At 38.5% G+C, this 13,638-nt stretch overlaps 1 long non-coding RNA gene across 6 annotated transcripts in view; it reads right to left on the bottom strand.

The window, feature by feature from the left end:
• The window catches only part of LOC131494476 (uncharacterized), a 259,326-nt gene that overhangs the window by 34,003 nt on the left and 211,685 nt on the right, over window positions 1-13,638 (bottom strand). For 5 of the 6 annotated variants that reach the window (XR_009253424.1, XR_009253425.1, XR_009253422.1 and 2 more), the window contains 2 exons: window positions 9,809-9,965; window positions 2,659-2,842 (listed from right to left, as the gene is read on the bottom strand). This is a non-coding gene — a long non-coding RNA (uncharacterized LOC131494476). The remainder of the gene's footprint in view (window positions 1-2,658; window positions 2,843-9,808; window positions 9,966-13,638) is intronic. The other variant, XR_009253423.1, reaches the window with a different exon arrangement.

Below are 13,638 nucleotides of genomic sequence, written 5' to 3'. Positions count from 1 at the left end.
AAAATCAGAGTCCATGCTATTATTACTCACTCCTGACAGAGGTGTGCTTACAGAGTACAAAGGGCTGCCTTCTCTCTAATCTGAGGGGATGTTCCAGCCCACCAAATGAAAAATAAAGCTACCTTCAACAGCAGCCAAGGAGTTAAGAAGCTGGGTATGAAATTGTGTCTCCCTCATTACCTGCAATGCATGGCTGAAATCATTTGAAGTAACGCCTGGAAATCTCTACTAAAACAATCACAAGGTGGGTTGGGAGTTTATGCCTTTTGACCAGGTCCACAGCCCACATTTGCCACAGAGTTTTAATTGATATTATTCTAGAGAAGAATTCCTATGCTAGTATTAAATCAGGAAAAAAAACAATTGAATGCTGCATTATTCATCTTTCCAGCATAAATGAAAATAGAATGGATTTAGAGTAAAAAACTACTTTTCAGCAAGGAGAGGGCTTCTAAGTAACCAGACTATCAACTACAAGGATTGGGCCCAATAGTACAAAAATATATGTGACAAATGAATAAAAATGTTATTTCTTTTCTGTTTTTCTAACAATTGCACTCAGATATCTGTAGGCTTTTTGAAGAGTTGTTGACTTTTTTTTAAGTTTATTTATTTGTTGTGTGTGTGAGAGAGAGAGAGAGAGCGTGGGAGGGGCAGAGAGAGAGGGAGAGAGAGAGAATCTCAAGCAGGCTCTGCACCATCAGTGCAGAGCCGAATACAGGGTTCAAACTCATGAATCCTGAGATCATGACTCAAATGGAAGCCTGATGCTCAACCAACTGAGCCACACAGGCTTCCCTAAAAATGTTATTTCTAAATCACTTTTTCCATAGCACAAATAAGGCAACTGCTTTTTCTTTGTACTATCTATGATTCCAAAGCATTGCTTTTATCTTTTTATTTTTATTTAATTTTTTTTTTAGAAAGAGAGAGTGAGCACATGTGCAAACACAAGTGGGGGAGGGACAGAGGGAAGAGGGAGAGAATCCTAAGCAGGTTCCATGCTCAGCTCAGAGCCCAAAATGGGACTGAATCTCATGACAGTGAGATCATGACCTGAGCTGAAACCAAGAGTCTGATGCTTAACTTATTGAGCCACTCAGGCACCCCTCCTTTTATTTTTATAAGTTTGGAATAAAAATTGTCAGGAGTGCTTGGGTGGTTCAGTCAGTTAAGTGTCGACGTCAGCTCAGGTCATGATCTGACCTGAGTTTGAGCCCCACATCAGTCTCTATGCTGACAGCTCAGAGCCTGGAGCCCACTTCAGATTCTGTGTCTCCCTCTCTCTCTCTCTCTGCCCCTCCCTGGCTTGCTCTCTCTCTCAAAATTAAATAAACACTAAAAAAGAGAAAAAAGAATAAAAATTATCAAGCCATTGAGTATACATCTATATGTATATGTATACTATAGAGACAGATCATCTTACTGAACGTTTTAACTAGTACCATTGTATATTATATGTCTTTGTGACCTGTCTCCAACTTTGTCTTTATGTTTTTATTGTGTCCTTCCAGGCAAAGTGGAGAGCTTTAAGTGACCCTGAATCCAGAATGTAATTATTCATATACGTAAGATTTCTTTTCTTCTTAGAATTTATCAGAGAAGTTATCTTTGCCAATGAAGATAAGAAACCATTTACATTTTCAAAAATGTAAGAGAAAAGGCAAGGGGATTTGACATTTATTGAGCACCTAGTATGTGCCAACCATTTTTTGATGTATATCCTTTCATTGAATGATCAGTCCTACGAGGAAGTACTGTTATCCCAACACGATAAATGAGAAAACAGAAGCTGAGAAGACACAGAAGGAAGAAAATGAACATTTCTTGAGCAAGTGAACACTAACATGAGGTGCACTCTATATTTATACACTCATTTAAATTTTCCATATGCATACCCATGTTATGGGTAAAAAAGCTGGGCTCAGAGTTGTTTAATAATTTACACAATATCATACACTTAGTAAGCAATTAAGTTGAACTAGAACTTGAGTGGATCTGATTCCTCATATTTTTCCCAATTATATCAAAATACTCCAGCATAAAATCCTTTAAATGTAGCCGCTAGCAGAGGCACTGAAAAATTTAGATGGCTTCCTCCTAGCTTATGAGGGAAAGGTTGCTATTTATAAAACTGTTGTGTTTCCCACTAGGGAAAGGCATCTGGGAACATTTCCAGAATTAAATTCATCCATAATTAAATAAATAAAATTAGTAAGAGTAAATATTAGAAGCATCTTTCTTGGCTCAATTGTACATTCCAGTACAGGTACAGTCCCCAAATCTACTCTATTATAATTTCTTTGCCTTCTTTTTTCTTCCTACTAAAATTGTTGAACATTTATTCCTTCATTATAATTTGTTTTTAACTCACCCATCTCCTGCTCTAGATTAAGAGTTCCTTGGAGTCAGGTACCTTGGTATATCTTAGACATCTAATACTGGCAATGACTGAATAAACAGATGAATTAATTAATAAACAAACAAGAAACAACAGGATACCAAGCCAAACTCATTATGTAGCTCTACTAAGCTTTGGAATAGTCTACAATATGGCACTCCCATTGAAGGTGATGTGATACCTCCAGGCTGCTTCAAGTTGTAGATTTAGCCTGGCAAGTACTTAGGCAGGATTCAGCTTACTTGAGTAGTACCCACCTCTGTCCCAGCACCATTCAAGATGCTCCGTTCTCAGTCGCTGAGACTATAGTCCCTCTGACTCTGTGGTTCTCTAGGGCATACTTCTCCGACTTCTCCTCATTCCTCTATTCCAAATACATAATTTTGTTTTGATGTTTGCAAAAATGTTAAATGTAGGCTTTCCTTTTGCTTAATAGAATGCCTACAGGAAATGGGGTAGAGGTTAAGAGCATGTCAGGTCAGACTAAACAGGTTCAAGACTATCATTTATTTATTAGCATGTGACCTTCAAAAAGCAGTATATCTAAGTTTCCACTTCTCATGAGTAGATGGGGATAATACGAGTACCCAGCTCCAAGGATTACTGTAGAAATTATATGAGATGATGAACCAAATGCAGTGAGCATGGCTCCTGACATATTAATGTTTTAATAAACAGAATGAGAATACAAAAGTGTCTTTTTTCTTTGGCTGTCTGGTTTGTAAGTACTTAGGAATTAAAACCAAGAGAAAAGAGAAATCCCCTTTATCTTCCAAAAAAAAGTATTAATTGTGTAGTCTGGTTGCAAGGACAGGAATACCTATGGTTTGGCCCACCTTTAAATCCTGTGCCCATCCTGACACTGAGGCTGAGTGCTTTGGTTGGTAGGTGTTGGGACCTCCTCAAGGGTCTGGGGTGGGTAAGAGGGTGGAGAGGGGAGTGCTGTCTTACCCAAACCACATGGAGGCACTCACTAAGGGAAAACCAGACCAGAAAGAGCCTTAAAAGCTGCCCTGCATCCCTACAGGACTAAGCTAACCAGGAATAACCAACGCAAGATGATGAAACCTTCAAATACCTGTTTTCTCATATTTAAAACCAAAATATTAAGATAAAAAAGAGAGACAATCCAATTCAAGGCCTGTTCTGATTGAATTTAATGGCCCCACAAAGGAATTATTGCCGTAGAGGTTACAGAGTTGGGTCTAAGCACTGTTACTGCAATGGACATATCCAGATATCCAAGTAGGTTAATAAGGCTTTTCTTTATTTTTATTTATTTATTTATTTATTTTTTTAATTTTTTTTTCAACGTTTTTTATTTATTTTTGGGACAGAGAGAGACAGAGCATGAACGGGGGAGGGGCAGAGAGAGAGGGAGACACAGAATCAGAAACAGGCTCCAGGCTCCGAGCCATCGGCCCAGAGCCCGACGCGGGGCTCGAACTCACGGACCGCGAGATCGTGACCTGGCTGAAGTCGGACGCTTAACCGACTGCGCCACCCAGGCGCCCCATAAGGCTTTTCTTTAATTACCAATTTAGCTAAGAAAGAATTTCCTTGTAAGGACTCTTTCTACCATCTCCCATAAACTACCTAGATGCTTAGTTCAAATTTCCACTTTGCCTATAGAGTCACACAGCCCTGAAAGGCATAGCTCCCCAAATTCACGCTAATCACTTGCCCCTACAGGAAGTATGCAAATAAAAGGATCAATTTTCTTCTCTATGTGTCTGTTCTTATTATATTTCAATATGACCACATGTATTCTCTTGTTGGAGTAAAGAATAAGTAACAAAATTCAGAGACATAAATTGCCAATACATCCGAACGTAGCTTTGTTCTAGAAGTTGTTACAAAAGTAAAAGTCATATTGATGCCAAGCTCCATAGTACTTAAATCAGGCCATTTAACAGTCTGAGAGTCATTTACCCATGAGTGGTAGTGGTGGTGGTGTTGTGTAAGTGTGTCAGTGCACCTGTATTTGTGTTTCCCTTATTCTCTCCCCTCACATTTCTCCTTACAAGACATTTCTTCTCTCTATGATCCTCTACCACTCAAGCCATCAAACGTGGTGGAATGAACACAATACTTAGACAATGTAACTTTGTTTCTTGAATAGAATATCAGACATACAAGCAATTTTTTAATATGTTCACGTGAAAAGAGAAATAAGTAAATGTAGAAGGTAATTATGGAGGTCACAGAAAGTTTCTTTTCTCCTTTTGTTTTTAAATGAAACGTTCATTTTCTGGTTACAAAGTACAAGAAAATTCTGGGAATATATTGGGATGACCATTAAAACAGGATACGAAATATGAAAATCTCAAGTAAAAAATAACGAACACAAATAGATGGTCTGCCAGTTTGTCAACCTCGAAGCCAAGCATTATAGTCTGGGATCTAAAATGAATAAAGAGGTCATAGAAAATGATACTGAGCCACACATACAAAGAAATCTCACTGAATTCTATTGTGTTCTTAAAACATGGATATTTGTGTGGGTAGTGCATACACTGAAACATCACTTCTATTTAGTACCACCAATTTTGGAGGAGTACAGCACAAGAAATGAAAACCTGGAACCAATTAGAGATGTTTCCAGTTCTGGGTCGAGCCTGTTTTCCCTGGAGGTTCTACAAGCCTACAGCCAACATTACTTCTATCAAATAAAACAATGGTTTCACAAAATGAAAAGATCACTGGATATTGTAGACTACCTTTGGAAAAGGGTCTTATGAAAACATATCTCAATCATTTTACTTGACAGGGCAACTCCATTATTAAAAGTGTATCTATCTTTCAACAAATCTTGATTCATACCGGTAGCTTCCTTCCTAGTTCCAAAAGAGAATACTATCACCATGTGTTTACTATAGTAGAAAGGCTCTTATCATTGTATTATAAGTGGCCTGCTTCCTTAAAATTTGATCTTATTCCTTTCTTAAAGTCTAACTTAATATAATAATGTAATAGAATGTAATATAATATAATATAATATAATATAATATAATATGTACCTATTACATAATACAATGTAACATGTTTATATTTATATTATTATTTAGATTATGTTTACTGTTATTCATATATTTATTTAACAGATAATACTTATATCTTATAATATAATTTATGAAATATATAACATAATATAATCTATATTACTTACCTAATATGTAGTTATAACATATTAACACATATATTATATAAGTATCTATATATACATGCTTAATTATACCATTATGGGATGGATTGGAAATAGGGTTGAAAAAGAGTTCCCACTGAGATGTAATTCAGGGTCATGGATTAAGACATCGCAGTTTTAGTAATTCCCCAATCACCAGTATCTCATTCACAAAGCCTATTGCTTATAAATCTACCTCAGTTATCATCTTCTCTGAAGACACTTCCATGCCCATACTCTTACCACCAGAAAGATAGAGCTGCTTTAAAAAATTCCACCAATATTTTGCACAACGAAGTAAAATGCCAATGAACATACAGATAATTGCAGTCTTGTGCCATCCATCTTGTACAAATTCTTATGATTACACTTGTCACATTGCACTGTAGTTGTTTATTTAATGCCAGTCTACACAGTGGGACTCTGACTTACCTGGGCATAAAGCCACAGTCTACTCATTTTTGTATCCAGTGGCAGATACTGCCTGAACCAGGCCGCCATTACTGAGCCAATGCACCTATCTCTCAGCTGCTGGCAGTCTCAGCTGCTGATGGCCCATAGCAATCTTTCTCCAGACGGTTCTCTTTGGCCAATAGGAGCCCAGAAATGCCCAAGAGGAGAGCCCTCATCAAAGGACTGGATGATTGAAGGATACATGGGCCAACCTCTTGATTCAAGGTGGGAGGAGTCTGTGGTATTTTTCATGCCCTGCAGTTCCCGTGGAGATCAGGGCTAGAGACTGCTGAACACACATGCCTGCCTAGCTTTCTCCCCTTTCAGATCTGCTTCCTTCATTTCCTTCCAGGCTTCTCCTGGAAACACCTCATCAGCTAATCACTCACACAAAAAACCCCATGTCAGACTATGCTTTTAGGAAATCTGACCTGAGACAGTGCGCAGTGATTTCTGTGACAAATGGTCTTTTCCTCCTATTAAACTCTGAGATCCATAAGAACAGAAAAGATGACTTATTCATCTCTTCATATCCAGTCCCTAATTCAGTGCTGATAGTAAACACTCAAAAAAAGTTTATAAATTTGAATTTATGTGAGTATATTTACCTCATTCCTTATTCTTTTCTTGGATTGAATAGATAAATCCTAGGAAAAGAGAGCTATGGGTTTAAGGACTATAATTGCCATTATCATTTAATACCAACCTTTCTCTAAGACTTAATGAATACGAATTGTCAGGAGAAGTAGTAAGCTCTGAAATGAGGGTGGTGGTAAAGACACCCCTCCTCCCAATTCTATCTTATAGTAATATACATAATTAAACAGTATCTCATTAAATGGATAGATTCATTAACAGTAGCTAATGGCCATATATCAAACTGAATTTTCTTTTGTTTTCTTTTTCAGCTTCCCATGAGAATATTTTCCCATTCCTCACTTTCATCTTACTCCCATATTAAATCAGAATTAGGTTGGTAAATACAAAGCCAACTCTAGGAAGTAAAGATTTCTCAGTTGCGTTTTCTCAGTTCCAACACAATATATCACCAGAGATTAAAACAAATATGGGGCTCTGGTCTCTACTGTATCTCTTGGAAATGGTCCTATTTCTCTTCACTATGGAAGATAGATCAGATTTCACCAAATGAATTAACAAAATCATTTAGAAGGACAAGAACTCCAACATTAATAAAAAACATGTACATATATCTAAATTAATCCAAAGGCACAAGTTTCTCCATCAGTGTTTCTGCTTAGACCTATGTCTTACTAAGAAAGTGGCAGAATTGCCATGGGCAGAAAATAGAACAATACTCTCAACGTTCTAATTATAATTCCTGTTACTAACTGATTGCCTCAAAGTCTGGCCAAGAAAGCATAAAAATAATTGACTCTTCACAAATACATTTTGTTTTGAGGTAGACATAGCTTTCTGATGAGAAAAGGCTCATTAGGTTTCTATTACTCAAACTTGTGTCCAATAGACAAGATCCAATTCTTAACACAATGACAAAAAATGACTCAAATACCATCTCTAAGCGGATTCACTCCTTGGGAACATTGGTATTTGGTCAGCTCTTTTGCAAACCTCCAGCTATCAACTGTATCTCAATTACAGAGCTATGAACAAAACACGTGAGATGAGGTGGGGCAGGAGAGGCATGAGAAGGGCACAGGAATTCTAAAGAAAATTGGTCTTCAATATTGAATCAGCTGCCATTGCACCCAAGCGTGGGGCTGGATATGTTACGTTATCTCATCTACTCTTTACTATAACCCTGACAAGGCTGTATTTTTATCTTCATTTTGTAAGTGATAAAAGTTGGCTTTACAGAGACCAGATAGCTTTTACAAGTCACATGGCTACTAAGTAGCACAGCTGGAATTCAAACCAGGGACTATCTGTTCCAAAGCCCATCATCTTTTTTTTTTTTTTTTTTAAATCATGTTTTAAATTTTTTTCCCTACATTTTATTTATTTTTGAGAGACAGAGAGAGACAGAGCATGAGCAGGGGAAGGGCAGAGAGAGAGGGAGACACAGAATCCGAAGCAGGCTCCAGGCTCTGAGCTGTCAGCACAGAGCCCGATGTGGGGCTCGAACCCACAAACCATGAGATCATGACCTGAGCCAAAGTCAGTTGCTTAACTGACTGAGCCACATAGGCGCCCCAAGCCCATCATCTTTTGACTTTACCACTCTTTATCCGGTTAGCCAGTATTCACTCAAGGTTTATTTTTCACTGAGCTCTTAAATATCCACATCTCTGTGACATGGGGGAGAAAACACTTTTGCAGACTCTTTCTTTATGACACCAGTACAACATAATACCCTTTTGATATATGACTTACTAACAAACAACTAGTGCATGATTTGTTCTAAGAAGCAATTCTATATCCTGAGTAAGGATATAGTAAGGATCCTAGGTGCAGTTTTCTTTAAAGTTATCAAAATACATTAGTGACATGTGGTGGATGCTTTGAGGACATGCTAAGGCTTTGGAATATGTCAGCAAATGAAGACAAATGAAGGTAATACTGGGTGCCCCCAATTTTGTGGGTAAATGCCCATAGCAGACATAGGCATGTTCATAATTCCATGGCCCCCAAAGCCCTGGGGAAGTTCCAAAATGGTGCCTGATCTCCTGAGTCAGAAAAAAAGGGACTGAGGCTGGGTTCTATTCTAGAGGGAGATGGGGAGAAACCTGGGCTGCCACCCTCTGTTCTCTTTGTGAAGTGGTGTATGAAGTATCTGCTCTGAGTGAAGGATGTGAGACAAAGATGAGGGAACTTAGAGAGTTCTGGCAGAGGTTAAATGGGCTTGGATTCACTGTCTTGCGGAATGAGAGAAAGGACTGACTGATGACGGTGGGACTAGAATGTAAGCTCCATGAGATCAAGGAATTTTTCTCCCGGGTATCTCCTTGCTGCTTGCACATAGTAGATCTCAATATATATTTGTGGAATGAGCAAAGTTGAAAGTATTTTTTTTATGTTTATTTATTTTTTAGAAAGAGAAAGACAGAGCATGAGCAGGGGAGGGGCCGAGAGAGAGGGAGACACAGAATCTGAAGTAGGCTCTAGGCTCTGAGCTGGACACTGGGCTCTAACTCATGAATGGTGAGATCAGGATCTGAGCCAAAGTTGGATGCTTAACTGACTGAGCCACCCAGGTGCCCTGGAAGAAATTCTTGAATTGATTTTATACATCATAGTATCCACAATATAATTTTAGAAATAAATTAAATTCCATTAATAGTATTTCAATGAAATTGGCAACATCTCATGCCATATCATTTCTCATGTTCTTCTTAATGCCAACCAAAGAGTCTTTGTGCAGTTGAGGTCTGGACAAAATGACTATCAAGGGTGAATTACAGGTGTAAAGATCAGCGTGATGATTACCTGTATAGGGTGGTTACAGGTCACCTTCTCAAGCTTTGCCCTGGTGATGCTGAAGAGGTTAGTGAGTGTTGTGAAAGATTGTATGTAGATGAGTCTGAGGTCCTTTGGGAACACAGCTAGCCATTCTGCAGGCTCTGACCTGACACTTAACTTTTCTTCTCTAAAGGCCAGTGTTTCTCAGATGCTGCATCTGAACTATTCCTTCTCTTGTTCTAGATCTTCTTAGTGCTCTGTGTTTTCTTCTTTTCTTTGAGGAGTTTCTAGCAAGATTCCAGAGGGTTGTCCTATCTTCCCTCCAACAGTTGTCCCAAAGTCTCAGGGCATTGTTTTGCAGGAGACTCTTAACTTCTGTAGGAAGCACTCACCTGGCCTAGAGATGTTGCATCGTGGTGATTTTAGGACTTTAGGTCTACCTTCTTCCTGGCTCCTCAACCTCTGGACCTCATCAACCTCCAGACCTCATCAGCCTTCATGGCCTCCATTCCCTTAAGGCACCAGTTCCTGTGTGTTCAGCTCCTGCTTCTGCCAGTGGCAGTAGGAAGAAGGGGGACAGCAATGTGGTGTATCAGACAAGTTTAAGCTTTCAAATTGTACTTGCAAACTTGACAAAGCACTTTATAATCTCCATATAAAACCAAGTTTAAAGCAAAGACTTAAGTCAGTATAAAATATACAAATGAGTAAATTATTGTTAATGGAATGACTTTCTATTCTCATCTTCAAAGCTGAATCACAACCAATTACTTTTATTTTATTTTCAAATTTTTAATTTAAATTCTAGTTATTTAGCATATGGTGCAATACTGGTTTCAGGAGTAGAATTCAGTAATTCATCACTTACATACAATACCCAGTACTCATTACAAGTGACCTCCTAATGCCCATCACCCATTTAGCTCATCACCCACCCACCTTCCTCCATCAATCCTCAGTTTTTTCCGTATCTTTAAGTCTCTTATGGTTTGTTTCCCTTTTTCTTTTTTTCTCCTTCCCATATGTTCATCTGTTGTGTTTCTTAAATTCCACATATGAGTGGGGTGCCTGGGTGGCTCAGTCGGTTAAGCGTCCAACTTCGGCTCAGGTCATGATCTCATGGTCCGTGAGTTCGAGCCCCGTGTCGGGCTCTGTGCTGACAGCTCAGAGCCTGAAGCCTGCTTCAGATTCTGTGTCTCCCTCTCTCTCTGACCCTCCCTGATTCATGTTCTGTCTCTCTCTGTCTCAAAAATAAATAAAACATTAAACAAAAATTTTTTTTAAAAAATTCCACATATGAGTGAAATCATATGGCATTTGTCTTTCTCTGACTCACTTATTTCACTTAGCAAAATACACTCTAGCTCCATATACATCACTGCAAGTGGTAAGATTTCATTATTTTAGATGGCTGAGTCATATTTCACCTTCATTATTTCATTATATGTATGTATGTGTGTTTGTATTCATATACACACACATACCACATCTTTATCCATTCATCAGTTGATGGACAGTTGGGCTTAATCTCATGAAGCATGAGATCATGACCTGAGCTGAAATCAAGAGTCGGGCACTTGACCAACTCAGCCACCCAGGCACCCCCTTTTATTTTACTGTTTATTTTATTTGGAGTCTTTTGGGATTCCATACAAATTTGAGGATTGTTTGTTCTACCTCTGTGAAAAATGCTGGTGGTATTTTGATAGGGATTACATTAAATGTGTAGATTGCTTTGGGCAGTATGGACATTTTAGCAATGTTTGTTTTTCCAATCCATGAGTATGGAATGCTTTTCCATTTCTTTGTGTCCTCTTCAATTTCTTCCATTATTGTTCTATAGTTTTCAGAGCACAGATCTTTTACCTCTTTCGTTAGGTCTATTCCTAGGTATCTTATTGCAATTGTCTGGGTGCAATTGCAAATGGGATCAATCCCTTTTCTGCTGCCTCACTACTGGTGTACAGAAATGCAACAGATTTCTATATGTTGATTTTATATTTTGCAACTTTGCTGAATTCATGTAATTAGTCCTAGCAATTTTTTGCTGGAGTCTTTTGGGTTTTCTACGTACAGTATCACATCATCTGCAAATAAATTACTTTCATTTCAAACAATAAATTCATCTTTTGCAGTATCCAGGATACCTCACTAATCCATTTCAGGTTTTCAGTATAGTACAGATCTGTCTACATTTGTAAACAAAAGACTTAGCTGCAAGAGAAATGAAGAAAAGAACTAGGCCTGCAGTTTGGAGTTACATTCAAAAATCATCAAACCAGAATTCATTTTAAACAAGTTTCTGCTAGATAGTATGGGTTCAGTGTGATTACTAGTTCTGGGAACCCATTATGAAACAAATAAAAGCTAAACATTGCCCTGGAAAATTGATACAGTGAGTTGAATTCATTTATCTATTGAACAGCAAATAGGGCTCAATTTTGGCAAGAAGAGTAGGATATCTGGGGAGAGGACGTTATCCCAAGGATGTAGGTGAGAACACATTATGTTAAGAAAAGTAAAAGGTACAGAGATGGAATTTTACACAATTATTCAGAGTGTGGCAGACTTATGTTATGTCAATTTAGCTCAGCTAGAACTGAATTTCACAAAATCCCCTTGCCTGCATAGTTTCTGGTTGGCATGAAGTAGCAGCCACACTCCTTTTGCATGCAGAAGGTGAAGGCAGGCAATGAGGCTCCTGGTAGCTTACACACACTTGTGTAACCAGCTGCTTGTTGGCTTCCCACCTGGGGGTAGCACCCCCTCCTCTGGGTCCTGCACCTCTGGCCAGATCCTCATTTGGCTTCTCTGGCTCCTGGGCTAGGTGCAGATTTAGTTCCATAATGAGGGTCACTAGCTTCCTCCCATTATCCATGTGGCAGGAGGAGAGGCAGGAAGAGACTGCCATGGATTTTAAAAGCCTGCCCTCATGGGCTCCAGTCACCTCAGCTTTGTAGATTCCTGTTCGTACTCTCTTCCCTTCACATCTGATCTCAACTGCCTGCCTTGTGGATTTCCACCAGATCTAGAAGGAAACATCTTATATAATAGTTTAACCATATCCCACAACTGTGTAAGGCCTAGTCACCATTATAGATCCCATATTTATAATGCATATTTTGGAGGTTTTGTGTTTCTCTGATCACAGTCTTGGTTAAACACAGGGTGACATTATTAGAATGGGGAAAATTGGGAAGATCATTGGATAAATCATCTGTAATTTCTCAGAAGAAAGGCAATGACTTTGACTAAGCTCTTGTTGGCATAAAGTTCTCCACAGTGCTCAACAAAGCTAAACCAATGCTTTTTAAGACCTTCAGTATCTTCATATAACTTTATACATGCTATTAAAGTTGTTAGTCACACACTTTAATTTTTAATTTATTTTTATTTTTAAAAAATTATTTTAGTGTTTATTTATTTTTGAGAGACAGAGAGAGACAGCATGAGCGGGAGAGGGCAGAGAGAGAAAAAGGGAGACACAGAATCTGAAGCAGGCTCCAGGCTCTGAGCTGTCAGCCCAGAGTCCGATGCGGGGCTTGAACTCACAGACCGCGAGATCATGACCTGAGCCGAAGTCGGACGCTCAACCGACTGAGCCACCCAGGCGCCCCACACACTTTTAGATCATACACAATAGATTATATTTATGTATATTTATGGCTAACATTTCAAATATATTCAGTGTTTGACATTATCTAGGTGATTCCGCCATTCTTAGTAGCTGATGTTCAATATTTAAGATTCTGCTTTGTATACCACTCTTGATGTGTATTTGTATCTGTGACCTGACTTTTTTCTCAAAATAATTCTGAGAGGTCAGAAAAGAGCCAGTAAGAAGTTGGGGTTTGGCACAGAAGAAGAGGACAAACATTTCCGAAGCCCATGCTGTCACATTTGCACTTTATAATTTCAATTAATTTTCACAAAAATTCTGGTTAGTGTTTTACTCCTATTTTGAAGTTGGGCACTGAGAATCAGAGAATAAAGTGTCTTGTTCAATATCTCACACCTAACAAAAAACTGCTTTTCCTTAAAAGTGAGTGAAACCATAACCATACCAATGGAAAAATTGGAATAACCTTTAGAACCCGAAAACTTTCAGGTGCTATGCATCAATAAAACTAGGAAGATAAGAAGCAAACAGAACCATATAACAAGGATTCAGTATTTGACATGTGGGCACAGCAACAAAAAACAGTGATAAACATTTTCATCT

The sequence above is a fragment of the Neofelis nebulosa genome, chromosome 14 (assembly GCF_028018385.1).
Source record: "Neofelis nebulosa isolate mNeoNeb1 chromosome 14, mNeoNeb1.pri, whole genome shotgun sequence".
In the NCBI taxonomy this organism is placed as follows: Eukaryota; Metazoa; Chordata; class Mammalia; order Carnivora; family Felidae; genus Neofelis; species Neofelis nebulosa.
The sequence above is the reverse complement of the archived record's forward strand: the minus strand, read 5'-3'. Positions and strand labels throughout refer to the sequence as shown.